Genomic DNA, 13444 nt, shown 5'->3' on the forward strand with positions numbered 1-13444 from the left:
TTAATTTATGCCTGTAAATGAAACTTTATCATGACCAGGTCATGGAAAGTTTTTCACTTTAGGTCAGACCAACCTTCAGACTTCTATCACTGTTAAGTCCCATAGAGGCCCATGCAATCCTCACCTTCCACCATCAGCACCACCAACATGTCAAAGGTATAAGGATGGTTACTATCAGATCTGGAATGGAGTTTTATGGCTTACTCCCACCATTGGGCATCTAAACCAAGAAGCCCCAATCTCTTGGGAACAACAAAAATACACCTATAGCAAATGGCCTAATGCAACTTGAGAATTAGGATGGACCCCAGAGTCACTATGACAACAAATTGTGACTTTACAAGACAATGATTGGTTTGGGATGGATTGGCTCTCTAGACCCAAAATTATTTGGCCAGCACCAAATGGGACTCAATAGATATGCGGAATTAACTATGGCCTTGGCTTCCCCCAGGCTGGGTAGGGAGATGTACTATTTGGTACCCCTGGATGCAACGGAGATGAACCCCAAGTATAGAACAGCCAGCAAACCTCCCCAATCTCAAACATAGATGGGGATGATCTGTCTTTTGTTAGTATCATCATCTAGCTTCACTATTTATTCCACAAACGGGTTTAGAAGATGTAATGTGGCATGTGGAAACCTTAAACAATTATACTCAAACTGCCCTCCACGAGGTTGAGGAAAACATTTCTCTCCTTTAACACTGAAGGAGTAAGGAAAGCCATCTTACAAAATCAGATGTGAAAGGCGAGATTTTATTGGGGGGCAGCCCAAAGGGGAAGAATGGAGAGAAAGAGCAGAGAGCAGAGAGGAAGAGAGAAGAGAGCAGAGAGGAAGAGAGCAGAGGAAGAGAACAGAGAGCAGAGGAAGAGAGCAGAGAGGAAGAGAGCAGAGAAAGAGAGTAGAAAGCAGAGGAAGAGAGCAGAGAGCAGAGAGGAAGAGAGAAGAGGAAGAGAGCAGAGAGGAAGAGAGCAGAGGAAGAGAGCAGAGAGGAAGAGAGCAGAGGAAGAGAGCAGAGGAAGAGAGCAGAGGAAGAGAGCAGAGAGGAAGAGAGCAGAGGAAGAGAACAGAGAGCAGAGGAAGAGAGCAGAGAGGAAGAGAGCAGAGAAAGAGAGTAGAGAGCAGAGGAAGAGAGCAGAGAGCAGAGAGGAAGAGAGCAGAGGAAGAGAGCAGAGAGGAAGAGAGCAGAGAGGAAGAGAGCAGAGGAAGAGAGCAGAGAGCAGAGAGGAAGAGAGCAGAGGAAGAGAGTAGAGGAAGAGAGCAGAGGAAGAGAGCAGAGAGCAGAGAGGAAGAGAGCAGAGGAAGAGAGCAGAGAGGAAGAGAGCAGAGAGGAAGAGAGCAGAGGAAGAGAGCAGAGAGGAAGAGGGCAGAGGAAGAGAGCAGAGGAAGAGAGCAGAGAGGAAGAGAGCAGAGGAAGAGAGCAGAGGAAGAGAGCAGAGAGGAAGAGAGCAGAGGAAGAGAGCAGAGAGGAAGAGAGCAGAGGAAGAGAACAGAGAGCAGAGGAAGAGAGCAGAGAGGAAGAGAGCAGAGGAAGAGAGCAGAGAGGAAGAGAGCAGAGGAAGAGAGCAGAGGAAGAGAGCAGAGAGGAAGAGAGCAGAGGAAGAGAGCAGAGAGGAAGAGAGCAGAGGAAGAGAGCAGAGAGGAAGAGAGCAGAGGAAGAGAGCAGAGAGGAAGAGAGCAGAGGAAGAGAGCAGAGAGGAAGAGAGCAGAGAGGAAGAGAGCAGAGGAAGAGAGCAGAGAGGAAGAGAGCAGAGGAAGAGAGCAGAGGAAGAGAGCAGAGAGGAAGAGAGCAGAGGAAGAGAGCAGAGAGGAAGAGAGCAGAGGAAGAGAGCAGAGAGGAAGAGAGCAGAGGAAGAGAGCAGAGGAAGAGAGCAGAGGAAGAGAGCAGAGGAAGAGAGCAGAGAGCAGAGAGGAAGAGAGCAGAGGAAGAGAGCAGAGAGGAAGAGAGCAGAGGAAGAGAGCAGAGGAAGAGAGCAGAGAGCAGAGGAAGAGAGCATGAGCTTGCAAGCTTCAGCTTAAGAAGAGCTGCTTGGTGACTTAGCAGGTGCTGATTGGCAGGGTGACTCAGGAACAGGTGAGGTGACACTGTGTCCCACGAGGATTGGTCGAGTAAACTTTTGACTTTGGTGCCCTTTGGAGAGGAGGGGGAGGAGTAAGGGATTACCTGATGTTCTTCTCAGAAACTGGAGAAACCGGATGGGAGAAATAAAACCAAAAGGCAAGGTCTCCCACACACCCAGCAGGATGGCTTTAAATGTCCTCACTGCAGCCCAAGGTGGTACTTGTGCCATTATTACAACTGAATGCTGGGGCTGGGGATGTGGCTCAAGCGGTAGCGCGTTCACCTGGCATGCGTGAGGCCCAGGTTTGAGCCTCAGCACCACATACAAAGATGTTGTATCCGCCAAAAACTAAAATATAAATATTAAAATTCTCTCTCTCTCTCTCTCTCAATCTCTCTCTTAAAAAAAAAAAACTAAATGCTGTGTATATATCCCTGATAATTCTGTCATTTTGACTACATCCTTAAAAATTTACATGCTCACAAAGTGGTCATGGCCTTGCCAACCTTGTCATGGGAGCAATTTCTTAGCTCCTGGTTCTCTGGTGCCTCCTGGTGAGAAACATTGTTAGTCTCTGTCATTGTCATCATTCTTGTTGGCATACTCCTATGCTGTGGCATTTATTGTTTCATTAATCTCATTCCAGGACTGATAATTTCCTATTTCTCTTATAGACCACCCATCACTCAAATGGCCTTCCAACCTGTTACTTCTCAGTCAGACTTCTTCGATGGACCACTAGACAGACCCAGTTTTTAAAAGGGGAACTGATGAACCCAGCCTAATTCCATCTTAAGATTGAGAGCAATCATATCACGAGGTCATGAAAAGTTAATTTCTGTTTTACTATAAATTACTGAAATTTCTAAACTTGCTTGGAATGATTGCCTGTGCCTTGAATTCACCTATGCCTGGCTTTCCCTGACCAGATAACAACCCTCTCTGAAAGCTTAGTGGCACCTCATAAATTCTGGTTTTCTCTGGCCAGATAACAACCCTCTCTGAAACCTTAGTGGTGCCTCATAAGTTCTGGTGTTGGGATCTAACTTGAAATGTTGAACCATTTAGATCATTAACCTGCTACCTGCATTTGTACTATGCTTGTCAAAATCCTGTTATCTGTAAGTTCTCAAGACACACCCCTTTTGCAACTTTTTGTGTTATAAAACCATGCTCCTAGAGAGCTGGGGTGCTGTCCTCTAATCCATGGATTTTGGGAGAGAGAGTCCCAGCCAACTGGAATTACAAGCTTGCTTTAATTTGACTTAAAATTAGAGTCGGTGGTCTTGTCTTTGCATTGTGGTTTAACAGAACTCCAAACTGCTTGCTCCACACTGCCCCCTTCCAGCTTGAAGAAGCCAGAGCGGTCATCATCCCATTTCCTTATAGAGTAAGGAGTTCCTAATTTAGAGGGGAGGATGAAGCCAGATTTAAAGATAGGTAATTAGTGTAGATAGGTAAATTGGGTCTGATATCGAGTCTAATAAAGAAAATGGAGTCCATAAAGAAAATAGAGTCCAATCTGAGCCTGAATCAGAACTACACCTGAGAGATTGAAATGTTAATATACCCCAAGGTCCAGGCCCATCCTAAAGAACTGTTAATGAAGTAGCTACCAGCAAATGTGGAGGTGCTAATCAAATCACCCTAGGCCCTTCCTGCCCAGATCTCTCCCCCTCCTTCCCATCCACCTGTTTTCCACCTTTTGGCCTTCCCACCTGCAACCCATCTCATCACAAAGTCATGTTCCCCATCACATGCAGGATAGAGGGAAATAAGCAAGATAAAGGACAGAAATGTAGGGAGGGCAAAAGAAGACCTTAGATATAAAAGGGATAACACCTCCCCATCCCAGGAATTTTTGCCTTTCAGATCCCCTTCTTCCTTGGGGTGGGGGTCTTCTCTGCTATCCTTTAATAAAGGCTTTATTTTCCACTCTACACTTGCCTCAGACTGCTAACCAGCTCTTTCACAACCAGTCCCCACCTTCCTGATGAGACTCAACTATGTTTTTGTACAAACAGTTTAGGCAGAATGAGCCCTCTCAACAGGGAGTGGTAGTAATCCTTCCAAACAGGTTCCAGATGCCCCCCAACTCTGCAAGCTTACCTTTGCAGAAGAGCAGTCTCAGGCCTGTGGTGTCGGCTCTTTCCTGCACAGGGCCCTCTAAGGAAAAGAAGACAAAATTATAGACTAAAATCAAGTGAATAGAGAAGCTAAGTCCCAACATGTGACAAAAATTTTTGATGTTGATAAATACCACAAACATCACTAGATACAAAAAAACAACATGTTAGTTAACTGTCTGACAGAGTCACCCCTGACACGTTTCCCTGGATATTTTGGGTACATGTTTGAAGGCCTGGGATTGAACTCAGGGGCACTCAACTACTGAGCCACATCCCCAGCCCTATTTTGTATTTCATTTAGAGACAGGATCTCAGTGAGTTGCTTAGTGCCTCGCTTTTGCTGAGGCTTCTGAATGAAGCGCTCATGCTTTAAGCCTTATTAAAAAAAGAAATAAAGAAAAATGCTTTTTTCTTTCCTCTCCCCCTCACTCTCCCTAACAAGATAGGGAGACAGTGTTGCCTTTTCTTCCCCTGGTTAATTGCCCTTGAACACACCCAGTACAGGAAGGACATGCCTGCTAAGGATCTGGGAAGTGAATACCTCTCAAATCAACAAGTGAATCCTAAGACAACATCGGGCCCCCTAGGCTCCCTACAAGAAATGACCCTGGAATCAAGGGTTCCTGTAAAAGCCCCTGTCCCTCTTGACTGAGAAAGTCACAGCTTTTGGGACAGGAGTCTCCTAGCTTCTCCTTTGCTAGTAAAGCAATAAAACTTCTTTTTTCCTTTTTCCTTCAAACCCTCTCCTCATTATTAAATTGGCATTAATTGGCATTGGGGATAGGGATCGAGCTTTAGGCTACCCTGTTCCATCCTTCTTGATCAGGCCTGGCACTCTGAGCAACTGCACTTCTATGCGGAGGATGTCAGGTGAACTTTTTGAGAGCTGACTACTGGAAAGTTAGGAGACATCGAGTGTGCTTTGGGTCAAGCCAGAGGAGCTATTCCTTTAAGTAAAGGGAGGGACTGAAGAATTCTCAGCAGCTGCCGGAGCCTGGAGCCCTTGTTTTGGAGGAACTCCCACTTTCCTTCCAGTACCCTCAGGATTGCTCCATCTGGGTCTACTTTAAGAAAAAGAAAACTGGGCTGGGGATGTGGCTCAAGCGGTAGCGCGCTCTCCTGGCATGCGTGCGGCCCGGGTTCGATCCTCAGCACCACATACCAACAAAGATGTTGTGTCCGCTGAAAACTAGAAAATAAATACTAAAATTCTCTCTCTCTCTCTAAAAAAAAAAAAAAAGAAAAAAAAAAGAAAAGAAAACTGAATGCAGTAAAGTCATGACACTTTGGCCATCTGGTAAGCTCCCCTGTGTGTACACTGAAATCTTCGATGCTACTGAAAGACCCCCGTTTCCCTGTCCAAGGAGAATCACACGAAACACTGGCTGCAAAAAGCAAGAGGTTTTTATTGACACACAGGCGCCTGCGGGTGCCCAGCAAAACCTCAGCCGGAGCTTTGGTGAACTGGCACACCGGGCTTGGGGATACAGAGATTTTTATAGGGTAAAGGGGCAGTTTTCACCCACGGTAAACAATAGGTTTCTTATTAGTTAATTTTAAACCCAGCATATAGGTTACCTAAAGGGCAAAGTTGTTTTTCATTTTATGTTACTGGAAAAACCACATAAGAGTTACATGTTAGCACTCTGGTCCTCCTGTTCCTGCCTATTCAGGCGTGCCCTGGGACCTGGTTCTTTGTGCTTTTTCTACCGGTTACACCTAACTGATTATCTGAAAAACACACCTGGTGCCTGCGTAGTTTTGCGACATGCCTCGGTGGTTTTGCAACTAGGCCTGAGGTTGTTGGGCTGGGGTCTTTCACTACACTTCTGGTTCCCCTTGTGGGAACATCTGTGGCACCACTGGTATAGGAGTCACAGTTAAGTGGGAGTTGGGAACTTGAAGATTTTTCCCCTACCTGGTCTGCCTGTTTTAAAGGTTCCCGTTTGTCAGCCATGATTTGGGGATCCTCTCTGTCTGTCATTATGTTTTTTGTTTGTATCTGTTTCTGGCCTTTTAAGACACAGGCAATAATGTGTTGATCCTACAGATTGTTTCTTGGGAAAAATCTTGGCTAAATGGCTAAGAAAAATATGATGTTTTACTGTAACAATCTGGTCTTTTTTTTTTTTTTTTTTTTAAAGAGAGAGTGAGAGAGAGAGAGAGAGAGAGAGAGAGAGAGAGAGAGAGAGAGAGAGAGAGAGAGAATTTTTAATATTTATTTTTTAGTTCTCTGCAGACACAACATCTTTGTTGGTATGTGGTGCTGAGGATCGAACCCGGGCCGCACGCATGCCAGGCGAGCGCGCTACCGCTGAGCCACATCTCCAGCCCCAACAATCTGGTCTTTGAATGTTTTTTTTTTTTGAGTTATTGTACCTTCTTGCAGCTGGGAATTGGTTTGTCAGATACATGCAATTACATAATAAGGAGTCTTAACAGAAAAAAAAAAAAAAAAACACAACTAAGTTGGATGCAAAAGTGCTGCCAGTAATGTGTGAACATAGCAGGACACGAGAGGAGAATTGAAAAAAAAAAGTTTTTTTTTTTCCCTTTCAACCCAGTGCCACCAGTCTGAGCACTGCTTCTCAGCTTGGCCTCAGGCAAATGCAAATCATCCTTCTGTGGGTCAGGGACACCAGTCCTGGGACGAATGGGGAAAAAGCTCAAGAAAGCTGCCCAGTCTATAAAGAAATGGGCCCAAAGGACCTGGCTTCTCGTCGGCTTTTCAGCCATTCTCTCCCCTTGGGAATAAAACTGGAGTTTGAGAACAGGGCTCAGTTTGCCTCTCCTGCAGACAAATGAAATATATGTGGGCTGCCGGTCTCACTGATTTTCAAAGAATGAAATACAGAGAATAAAAATAACAGATGAGGGCTGGGGATGTGGCTCAAGCGGTAGCGCGCTCGCCTGGCATGCGTGCGGCCCGGGTTCGATCCTCAGCACCACATACCAACAAAGATGTTGTGTCCGCCGAGAACTAAAAAATAAATAAATATTAAAAATTCACACACACACACAAAAAAATAACAGATGATAAAAATTTTAAAACATCAAAATTACTTTTGAGTTAGAGGGAAAAAAAAATGAGACTCCCCGTCCTGGGCTGGGAAACTGGAGAAGGCTTTTCCACCTGAGGACGCTAGCCTGGGACTCACGGCTTCCCAGTGAAGGCACTGCCCAGAGTCCGTGATGCACAGACCCTGAGAGCCCCGGGACTGCTGCTGGAATCCGTGCTGTGCAGACAGCAGACGTTGGGAAGGCAGGGAGCTGTTGCTTGGCCCGTGACACTCTATTTGCCTATGTGCTTTTAATCATTGAGTCTATTTTTTTTTTATGACTGCCATTTGGGTCCACCCCCATTTTTATTTTCCCGCCACTCTGAAGACAAAGGAGTGGACTAAGATGCTTAACCTCACTGGGTAGCCTTTACATTTGGAAGACCTTCTCTGGGACCCATTACACGCATTTTCTGAGCATTAACTCGCCTATCTTAATGGGGGGTAAAAAATAAAAGCTGCCAGTCACAAAGAATTGGGCAATAGGTCTCAGTACTATTAAATAAAATGATAACCTAGGGACAAAATAGTCTCCCCTTTTTAAGATCTGACAGGATGCCTTATGTGGCCAGAGAACACTTCTGGGTGCAATTCTACCTGTTGCCCAAAAATCTAAAATACAAGGGCCTCCCTGAGTCTCCATGAATTCTGAAAGGAAAGTGACCATAACACGCAAAGTGACCAAGAGATCTTTATTGCAGCAGTGCAACAGAGGAGAAGAGAGAGAAATAAGGGGTGGTGTGCAGGGGAAGGCTTTTTTAGCCCTTCTGCTGTGCTGCCTAAATCTAACAGGGCTCTGGGTCTGCAAGCTGCCTTGTTGGCACAAGGGGGTTGAGTGCTCAGCCTTGAGCGGGGGCTGGGGCGTTTGGGCTTGAAGCAAACAGGTGATAAAGAACCAGACAGAGAGTTTGAGTGGCCCGGTCACCCTGCAGCTAACTTTGTTCACCCTGTTCTGCAGACAACTCATTCAGCCTGTCCTGCACCTAACAAGTTCAAGCACTAAAGCCAGAAGGCAGTCAGTGTAGACAGGTAAATTGAGTCAGGATGGATCAAGGAGGCCAACTTTGAGTGAGTCTGGGAAGTTGGAGACTGTCCCCTGAGGGATCTTATCTAGAACCTGCCCCTGCTCCGACCTGTTGCCAAGGTACCCGGTCCCAGGAACTGCCCCTCCCTACAGGGAGCCGCGAGGTGGTCAACGTGTCCTGAGCAGCTCCAAGCTGCCCTTCCCCCTTCAGCCCACCTGTGTCCCACCTTTGGGCCTCCCACCCAGCGCTCTGGGTCTGGTCAGGTGCGCAGGAAGAAGATAGGGGAAGAGGGCAGGAGAACAAAGGAAGCCTAGGACATATAAAAAGGGCACGACACCTCGCTTCTGCGGATACCAGGATGCCAGCTATGGCCCTTCTCCCTCCCGGGAGAAGTCGGTTTCCCCTTTTTAAATAAACCCTGAAAAACCAACCTCTACCTCAGAGCAAAGCCTGTCCAAGGAAGGGACATGACCTTTGTCCTTGGAAAGACCCACAGAGCACTCCTAGGCACATTCCCACCCTGCTGAGTTGTTTATCTACAAATAACAGGAGAGATCTGCTGCGCCAGGTATCCCTGACTCAGTCAGGCTAGGTGGGGACCCATAGCAACCCCCTAGCAGCCACCAATCAGCATGAGACAGGGGAATACCTGGGATGCCAGATGACCCCCCAGTAGTTTATGGTGGTTGATAGCATGTTGGGAAACCATGTAGTTCAGCACCTACAGCCCTCTTGGCTTAAACCAATCAGTTCAAACGAATCCCCCTCTTGTACTGACCAATCACCCCTCCCCAACTCATGGTTTAGAGTTGTTATTTGATTTTCCCGCGGTGTGTGATGATTTGCTATGATGTATGTGAAGTCCCTGCCTTTTCCAAAGAACGTATAAAACTGCTGCAAACCCTGAACTCGGGGCCTCTCAGTGTCACCAGTTGCTGTGTGCACGTGGAGGACCGAGCTAGCTCACAATAAACACCTCTTTGCTGCTTACATCGGTCTTGGGTCTCTGGTGGTCTTTTGGGGGTCCCGAATTCGAGCATAACAACCCTGCTTTATGTGCTCACCTCGAGTGCTTCTCTAGTGTTCTACTTCAACATGTGGGGAGCAGGACGCGTCATCAGTGACCGGCAGTATTGTCACCTTGGCCCTGCTGATTTCTGCAGAGAAAGGTACCTAACAATCTTTTAATGGTCAATGTGACCTTCACTGGACATTGTGCCCTAGATACACACGTATATAAAGAGGGAATCTGAGTACAATTGCCAGTGGAATTCACTTAAGGTTGATGGCATTATGATCATGATAAGGGAGACTGGTCAAACAACAGTAACCTGTGTTCCAACCCCTTGAGAGAAAACTGGAAGGAAAAAAGATTTAAGACACAGTTTTTTTTTTTTTTTTTTTAAATATGACAGACTGATTTCTCTCCTGGATAATTTTTTTTTAAATATTTACTTTTTATCTTTAGGTGGACACAATACCTTTATTTTACATTTATGTAGTGATGAGGATCGAACCCAGTGCCTGGTGCATGCTAGACAAGTGCTCTACCTCTGAGCCACAACCCCAGCCCTCCTGGGTAAAATTAAATGTGTAGATGACATGCTCACCCCAAAAGTAACGACTTCATCTACAAATGCCTTCCAGGAAAAGAAAGCAGATCCTGCCCTGCTGGAGGTCTCCTAGAATAGGCTAGAGGGACCCTGAGAAAGTGGGGAGGGGTCCCGGGGATTGAACTCAGGCACTGAGCCACATCCCCAGCCCTATTTTTTCGTATTTTTATTTAGAGACAGGGTCTCATTGAGTTGTTTATAGTGCCTCATTTTTTTTTCTGAGGCTGGCTTTGAACTTGCGTACCTCCTGTCTCAGCCTCTGTGTGCCACTGTGCCCGGCAATGATCAATGTTATCTTAACCAAGATTTTATTTTAAGAGGAAATAACTTGTCCCCAGAGGGGAGCAAATAAATAACCCCTTAAGAGAGAAAGGGGGCTGAGGTTGTGGCTTAGCGGTAGAGCACTCGTTTAGCGGTAGAGCACTCGCCTAGCACGTGCAAGACCCTGGGTTCAATCTTCAGCACCATATAAAAAAAAATGAATAAATAAAATAAAGTTATTGTGTCAACTACAACTAAAAAAAAGTGTATTGTAAAAAAGAGAGAGAGAGAGAGAAAGAGACATTAATAGGGATTCTGGGGATTCATTCTCTTCTGGACAGTTGTTTAAAATGTGAATTGAGTCGGCTTTCCCAGATAACCTATTCTGCCTATCCTGCCTGTTAAAAAACCTCACACCAATGAGTACCAATTTGTGCAAGGCTTGAGCTATAAAATATTAAAGTGTGATGTCCATATTACACAAAATATTACCAAAAATCCATTTAGGATTTTTTTCTTTGTTAGAGAAACAGATAACTTACAGTTTTGACCAGGCTTAATTTTTCATGAATAACCTGAATATATATTACTAGAGATATGTAAACATCTGAAACTAAATACGTTTGTCTGAGCCTTATCTAAATGTTCTGTAAAAGTTTATAAAACAAAAGTTCACACAGGTTTAACTAATCAGTGCTATCTTTCACATATTGCATCTGGCATAAAGGGCCACACTGCCATTTGAGAAGCTGGTTTACATCTCTCTGCTTTAACTAAGTCTAGTTCTGATCATTAAAGCTGTTCCCTAAATGTATAAGAGATTTAAGGCTATTCTTTGATTTTTTTTTCCCTAAACTCCGTAAACCTGTAATTATGTGAATTCTGAATTTTATTGAGAAAAACTAAACCTAGTTAATCTAAGGACATCTGTGTAATGTTGATGATAACTATTAATTCTTTGTATATTAATTATACTCATGTTCTTCTAGTATACAAGTTTTAAAATATAAAGCTTGGAAAAGCACTTTGCTAAGCTAGTATCTCCAAACTAAAATTGTCTGAAATGGTAATTTTAAACTTGAAGAAATAACAAATTTAATTGGAGATTTATTTATGTCATTTAGTGTTCTGTAACAAGACCTGTTATCAATAAGATGTATGTAAATTTTATGTTACTTTTTACACTGGGATAGAAATTTAAATGTATTTTTAAAAGATAATGAGAGGTTGGGCACAGTGGCACACACCTATAATCCCAGCGACTTGGGAGGCTAAGGCAGGAGAATCACGAGTTCAAAGCCAACCTCAGAAACTGTGAGGTGCTAAGCAACTCAGTGAGACCCTGCCTCTAAATAAAATACAAAATAGGGCTGGGGATGGGGCTCAGTGGTCGAGTGCCCCCGAGTTCAATTCCCTGTACCAAAAAAAAAAAAAAAAAAAAAGATGATTAGAGCCTGATCTGTTTAAGTGGCTATTGTAAAACATTGAGACATTTTACCACTCCCCCCGCCCCCCACACACACAAAGGCTCTCCAAGCGTTTCTTTAATTTTGTATTTCAGATGTGAAGATGTATTGTGCTATTTGGAAGAGCCCTACCTTACCTAAGATAAAGCTCTGCTCCCCACTTTACTCCATGTCAGAATGGCTCCAAAACAGGCCAGACTTCAGCTCATTTAAAGTTCTGTTCAAAAGACTGATTTTTGTTGTAAAGATTACTGTGATCTCAAACATGGGATATAATGAATAACTAAGGAAAGGTTCAAGATTATAAAGATCTTTTTTCTTGGTTCATAGCTATTATACAAACTGAATATGTTTTTGCTGTTAATTTCTGCTGAGGGCCATTGCCAAGTAGGAATGATGCATCAAAATTTCCTTGCCAGCGTACCCCATGTTGCTTAGAGGAAGGACTCGTGGAAATGGACTTGCCTTGGACATTGGCTGTGACATTGCATGTGTGTTTGAGAAAGGTGACCCTGCTCAAGGACCAGGGTGGATCCAGGTTTAGGGTGTATCCTGCAGGTTTTAGGAAGTATCCGGCTCCTTTGGTTTAGGGCGTTCCTGGTTTAGGACAATTTGGGTTTAGGGTGTTCCTGGTTTAGAACAATCCGGGTTTAAGGCAGTTCCAGGTTTAAGGTTATTCCTGCTGGGAATAGGGCGTATCCTGCTGCCTGAGTTCCCGTTGAGTTCTCCTGGACTTGAGAAAGTATTTGGGACGTGAATTTTGCCCAGAACTTGGATTTCCCCAGAACGTGTTTGTAGAGGGCCGGTGTGAGTTTGGGAATAAAGAATTGCTGTTTGAATCTACAAAGCTGTGAGTGGCTCGTGATCTTGTGCCCAGCCAGACTGCGGCAAATTTCATTTTATATGTTCCTTGTAAACTTTATAACTGTTGCCTGTTAGTGTTTTGCAGAGGTACTAATTCATCTTCTTCTTGTTTTTTATTTTGTTTTGTTTTTTGTGGTGCTGGGGATTGAACCTAGGGCTTTGTGGATGTAAGGCAAGCACTCTACCAACTGAGCTATATCCCCAGCCCTTGAGGTACTACTTTTAAAAGAAAAAAAAAAATCAACTCGGGTTAATTTGAGAGAATAAGCCATCACCTACAGGCAAATGTATATAATGTTGACTTCCAGCACTAATGTTAACACAATTAAATGAAAGGGGTAATGTAAAATTATAGGTAGTAAAGTGATAACCTGTTACTCCTTCTTTAAGGCTGTTGAAACTGACTTGCTGGGTGTTTTTTTTTTTTTTTGTTTGTTTGTTTTTGTGGTGCTGGGGATTGAACCCAGGGCCTTGGCCTTGTGCATGCGAAGCAAGAATTCTATCAACAGAGCTATATCCCCAGCCTCACTTGCTGGGTATTTAAACCAAAACTTGGAGACCACAGTCAAGGAAATACAAGAGCCAAGGAAAAAGCATCCACTATTTAGCCTTTGCCCTCTAAGGTCAGTCAGCACCCAGAGAGCCCTCTCTAAGGGCTCTGAAGCTGGTGAGTCACCTGGTCTGCCTATCTGGGAGACTGAGGGGACCCTGGAGAACAGAAAGCCAACCAGTGGGGTGTATTCTGCAAAGAGGAGGGTCACTGGAAAATGAAATGCCTAAAGCTTCCAAGAGAAGCCACATGTGTGGTCATCAAGACCCTGACCTGTCCCTTCCTGGCCTCTGTCACCACTGATAGAGGAAACCTAAAGGATTCCAGATGAGGCTTCAACCTGTCCCCCAGAGTGACATTTCCCTGAGGGTGATCTTTGAGGAATCTCAGCTGACTTTTGAGATTAGATA

Source organism: Urocitellus parryii, chromosome 7 (assembly GCF_045843805.1).
Source record: "Urocitellus parryii isolate mUroPar1 chromosome 7, mUroPar1.hap1, whole genome shotgun sequence".
In the NCBI taxonomy this organism is placed as follows: Eukaryota; Metazoa; Chordata; class Mammalia; order Rodentia; family Sciuridae; genus Urocitellus; species Urocitellus parryii.